Raw genomic sequence first — 6,349 nt, 5'->3', positions numbered from 1 at the left:
ACTGATAGATGAATGGATAACGATGTGATATGTACACACACACACACACACACACACACACACAAATGGGGTATTAGCCATAAAGAATGTGATCTTGCCATTTGCAACAATGTAGATAAACCAGAGGGTATTATACAAAGTGAAATAAACCAGGCAGAGAAAGACAAATACCATATGATTTCACTTATATGTGGAATCTAAAAAACAAAACAATAAACAAAAACCAGAAATAGAATCATAAATACAGAGCCTGGGTGGCTCAGTCGTTAAGCGTCTGCCTTCGGCTCAGGTCATGATCCCAGGGTTCTGGGATCGAGCTTCGGCAGGAAGCCTGCTTCTCCCTCTCCCACTCCCCCTGCTTGTGTTCCCTCTCTCGCTGTGTCTCTCTCTGTCAAATAAATAAATAAAATCTTTAAAACAAAACAAAACAAAACAAAACAAAACAAAAAAACAAAAAAAAGAAAGAATCATAAATACAGAGAACAAACGTGGTTGTCAGAGGGGAAGTTGGGGGGGGTGAAATAAGTGAAGGGGATTAAGAGGTATGAACTTCCCATTAGAAAATAAATAAGTTATGGGGATGAAAAGTACAGCATAGGGAATATAGACACTAGTATTTTAATAACGTTTTATGCTGACAAATGGTAACTACTTATTGTGATGAGCATAGTTGTAATGTACAGAATTGTTGAATCACTATATTATACACCTGAAATTAATATAACACTGTATGCCAACTACACTTCAGTAAAAAAAAAGAGAGAGAAATAATATGGAGAGATCACATCCCATGTACCTTTATCCAGTTTCTCCCAATGGTAACGTCTTGCAAATCTGTAGTATAATATCATGACCAGGAAATTAGTATTGAAACAATCCACCAATATCTGCTTTTCGTTTTCACTGGACAAAATAGAAAATTCAGAAAATTTCAGTTCTACCATAATAGCAAAGACAAGAAAAATTGATGGAGAACGTCGCTTCACAATTTCTGCTACCATTTTCTAGGTTTGCAAACTGTGAGCACATTACCTAACATCTTTAAATCTCAATTTTCTCATCTAAATGGGCCAACATCAATGGGGAGATTAGTACCTGCTTCACAGGGCTTGCAGAAGATTGAATGAGATTATGCCCAGAAAGCCTTTAGCACAGTGCCTGGTGTAACTGAGGCACTGGACAAAGCCCTGTCCTGCAACATTTGGCTGTGCTCTATACTCTTCTGGTCGTTTCAGGGGATCATCTGTCAGTGCAGGCAGGGCCAGAAGGCATGGTCCCGGAACAGTATTGCCTCTGAGCTGCTTGGATTCAGCTTCCTGGAGACTCATCGCCTTGGGGAAACAGAAGCAACAATAGCACCACCTGAAGAGCTCAGTTATTAACAGGCAATGTGTTTATCAGGTTTTTTTCTTCCCGTCTGTGGGTATAGATCTACAATTCTTTATGAAATCCTTGGAGTCGGATGTATTTTGGAATTTGGAATTCATAGGAAAAAAAAAAAAAACTCCCCGAGAGTAGGAGTAGGATTGATTTCTTTTTTTTCTAAAGGTTTTATTTTTATTTATTTATTTGAGAGAGAGAGAGAGAGAGTGTGCGAGAGCGCATGAGTAGGGGGAGGGGCAGAGGGAGAGGTGGAAGCAGACTCCCCGCTGAGCAGGGAGCCTGATTCGGTACATGTGCTGCCGAAGCGAGCACAGGGAGACTGATTCGGGGCTGGATCCCAGGACCCTGGGATCATGACCTGAGCTGAAGGCAGATGCTTAACCGACTAAGCCACCCAGGCACCCCAGGACTGATTCTAATGAGGAACTGGAAGCACATTTATCCACCTGGATTTCAGAATTCATATGAGCTATTGCTGTGTACTGCCCTTCCTCACCCCCTTTTGAATAGGATTTTCTATAGCAGGGATCATCCTAGGTGTCTTATCATGGTATGTTGGATATGTGTATATGTGAAGCAGATTTCTAGTCTCTTTCATTAACAGCTCTCCAATCAAAAGGAGTGATATTAAAGGAGCTGCCCCCAATGAATCACACCCAAGGGGTCCCATCCATACCTGAACGTGATGTAGAGGACAAGATCAAGCTGATGTCATAATGATGTGAGGCAGGTTGCTTGTGTGGATCAGTTATCGTCTATACCCTCCAGCAAGTTTGTCTGCCACCCAGGGGCAGGCCTCTCCTTCCTGGACATAGGCCTGTGGTAACCATACCCTCTGCAAAGACTTGAATGTCAGCCTTCCAGGTCACCATGGCCCTTGCCAAAATTTCTCAGTTCCTCCCTTGTTCACTTTCTCTCAGCCATAGAAGCAGTAGCTGCTTTCTGAAATTTCTACTTCTGTAGGACTAAGATTCCTTTAAAAAAAAAAAAATCCCTTTCAGTAATTAACTTCTTTTTAAGAGTTTGCATTTCTTCATGTTTAATTTTCCTATTAAAATTACCTAAATGGTTTCTATCTGCTATTACCTTCTATCCCATAATTAAAATATGCTTTTATTACACTATGTAGTTAATTACGCCAGGATCCTGAACAAAGAAAGAATACATTGTTTCTAGCAAAAGAGGTAAAGGTTCTGGGGACCGGATGACAGGATTTTCTTTGTTTTAGTAGTTAAGCTTCCAATCTGGCCGATGTCCAAAATAGTAGCCAAAGGCCCTTTCTGGGTAGCAACTTAAAAGTGCTTCCTCTCCACAAATTCTCAAAGGTTAAACGTGTAATATCAAATTAAGGAAGTTTCTACTTTTCTGATGATCTCAAGCTGGTTTATTAAAAGTAGAAATTGAAAATATGATCGTCTCCGTCTTTTTCAAAAGAAATTACGTTTTTTTATCGCAGATCTTCCTGTTACCCAATTAAGTGGCAGGTGTGTTGGTTTATACACATTTTCTCCCGGGCATGGGGAGCCATACTAGCATGTGCAGAATTAAAAACATCAGCAGGAAATGAAAGGAAAAGCTCTCAGATGTCTACTACCCAGTAAGGAGTCATTTCAGCTTGATTTTGCAGAAATGAACAATGAACGGCTTGCATGCTTCCCCGGGCAGGTTGTGCCCCTCCCCGTGCCTGCCTGGAGATCAGCTCCACTAGTTCAGAGCCCCATTCCACCCCTGTTGTCTCAGAGTGCCAGCCAGGATTTCCACGCGGTGTCTCTGTGCAGGGACAAATATCCCTCTAGGAAGCCTCTCTGACATCCTGGGAGGCCCGCCTAGATTATCATTTCAACCTAACAATTGTGCCTTCTCTTAGGGCTTTGGTTACAAAGGTGCATAGGTGATGAGTGATCTACTCGAAGAGCCCTGTTTTTCTTCATTAGTTTTTAGTGCTTAATTTTGCAGAATACCAGGTTTGTCAGAAACATTCATCCTGTCTAGAAGGAATGCACACTAAAGAGTATTAGAAGTAACACATTTTAACAGATTATTTCAAGTTTGACTATAGGATATCATTTCTAATTATATAAAAACAATACTATACAATGTGACAAAGGTCCACGCAGGAGAAACCTAATGAGAATAAAATCACCTGCCTTTATTAACACAATTCCTCCTGTTAGTGACTCAAGCTAGTTCCTGACTTACCTGAGCATTTCCATTTCTTCTGCTGTATATCTCTATCCCGGCACATCACATGACTGGATGTATACATGCCTTTTCAGGATGGGATTAGGTTCTAGAGGGAAATGTGCTTTCACTGGAGGCGCTTTTGTTTAAGATTTGTTGACTTGATTTTCTAACATGACTGTCAAGAGTTTGCTCAATGTTTCTCTTCTAATTAAAGGAAAAAATAGGTAGAGAAAAATGTTTTTCTTCTTACATTTAAGCTTTCTTGGAAATCAAATTTATTTTGAGACCCAGTAAAATATTCTTAGTGTAAAATTAATCTATAAAAATCAGTAATATCTGCCAGCACCTCACGATTTAAGCTATTTCCAAAGGTAAGTAAGTAATTTTGTTAACAATATTCCATTAACATCAATTGAGCACCAGTTGTATTCCAGATACCACACAAGGTGATAGGGATACAGTGTGTAAAACACAACAACTCTACCTTGAAGGTGCTCAGTTTGGTGGAGGAAAACAGATATTTGAACAAATAATTGTATCAAAAAATATCAAATCACTGTATCAAATGGTATTACAGATACTAAGTATTACAAGTGAATGAATGCACAACAGAAGATATTAATTTAATGACTAGGAAGAGTGAGTGAGTCAGGGAAGGTTTTTCTGAATCATTGTTTGAGCTGCAGACAAGTCCACATGGGGGATGAGAAAGGATTGTAAGTAGAGAGAATGTGCCGAAGTAGGAAACAGCATGGTGAGTTAACATAACTTCCAAAGACCGTGTTTCTAAGAGTGATTTGCAGACTAGTAGACAGGCCCTAGGGTGGCCCCCATGTTCACACCTGTAAGTGTGGGCCAGACCCATGACTTCTAACCAATTAAATATGGCAAAGATTATGGAATGTCACTCACCTGGTTACATTACTAATATATATGATGTGTGCATGTGTGTATATGCATTTATATGCATATATATACACACACACTATGTATACTTACTATATAAGATATATACATGTGGAGTGCCTGGCTGGCTCAGTCGGTAGAGCGTATGACTCTTGAACTTGGGGTCATGAATTCAAGCCCCACATTGGGGATAGAGATTACTTAAAAAAAAAAAAAGAAAAGAAAAGAATGTGTGGAGCCCCTGTGAAAACTGTAGGTGAGAGGCAGTGGGAGATGAGACCGGAAAGGATGGTGGGGTTCAGTGGCAGAATGCCTCACATGATATACAAGGGAATTTTGACTTTGTTCTGTGGAAGAAAGAAACTAAAGAGTAGACGCTCCTAACCTGGGATTCATATATAGCTTCAGGAGTACCGTGAACACCATGAAATTAGATGCAAAATTTTGTTTGTGTGCATTTTCCTTTGCAAAATGGTCATAAATTTTGAGATCCCTAAAGAAGTCCATGACTACCTCTTCATGCCAGGCAAAATTAGGAGCACTCAGATAACATATAGGTTATCCACGTGGGTAATAATGACACTTACCATTGGGCCTGGTGCCAGAAGAGGCAGCTATGTGTCAAGTGCCCATCTCTTCATGAATTTGGGGAAACGAACTGAAGTTTGCTATATGATGGTGAAAAGGGGGGTGTTATATCTCAATAAAAAAGTAAAAAAGAGAAGGTTTGGGGGTGGTACAACTACTTCGTCAGAACCTCAAAAGGAGGCAATTGCTTTCATCCATGCTAAATACAAATGCAATCCCTGCCCTTTGCCTTGTCTATAATACTCTTCAATTTCTCTAATTTTAGCAGACTTCTTTTCTTTGAAAGCACTTAAAATGCAGCTAGTCCAAATTGAGATGTGCTGTAAGTATAAAATTTATACCAGCTCTCAAAGGCTTAGTGCAAAAGAGAACATAGAATATCTTATTATATTTAATATTGGTTACATGTTGACATGACAATATCCTAAATATGTTGTATTAAATAAAATACTTTAAAAATAAATTTTAGCTCTTTTGTTGACTCTTTCATATGTGTCTCCTAGAATATTAAAAATTCTACATGTGGCTAACATATTTCTGTTGGCAGCTTCAGACTGTAACACTTGCTTTCCAAACAACATCTAGGTGGTGCTCTAGTCATATGTTACCTGCTGGGTTCTCAGGGAATCAGAGGCTGAAACGGAAAAAAAAAAAAGAGTCTTATTGGGAGCACTTTGTGAACAAAAGTGGGAGGAGGAAAGATTGGGAAGGGGAGCATTTGGCCAGCGTTATAGACCTGACAAAGTCTCCTCTGGTCTAGAGGAAACTCCAGAGCAAATATTGTTCTTCAGAAGTGTCCCACTTTGGGCACCAGTGGTCAGGCCCTTATATTGCTGCCTTGCTCCGATCTTGGTTGAGGGCTATTCCAAGAAGAGGATGCCCTCCATTGAAAGCGGCAGCAGATGCAAAGGAGTTAAGAGCTGGAAGCAATCAGCCAACCATACTCTTCTTAGCTGGACAGTGAGTTCTTTCTTGAAGGGGGTTCTGACCAGAACATCTCAATCTGCCAGATTATGTTTAAAATCACTTTCCAAGGTCCCTCCATGTTCTGGGGATTGCTCTAAGGGTCAATAGCCTGAACAATTTCATATAAAATTTAGTAAGAGCCACTATTTTGCTAGTACATCCAGCTCCAAATTGCATATGTCCCTAAGGATTCTAATTTGTTTGATCTTTTAACATGAGTAATAATAATCATTTGATAAAGTGCACAAGTCTTGGGCACCTGGGTGGCTCAGATGGTTAAGCGTCTGCCTTCGGCTCAGGTCATGATCCCAGCGTCCTGGGA

The sequence above is a fragment of the Phoca vitulina genome, unplaced genomic scaffold, assembly GCF_004348235.1.
Source record: "Phoca vitulina isolate PV1807 unplaced genomic scaffold, GSC_HSeal_1.0 scaffold10, whole genome shotgun sequence".
Classification (NCBI taxonomy): Eukaryota; Metazoa; Chordata; class Mammalia; order Carnivora; family Phocidae; genus Phoca; species Phoca vitulina.
The sequence above is the reverse complement of the archived record's forward strand: the minus strand, read 5'-3'. Positions refer to the sequence as shown.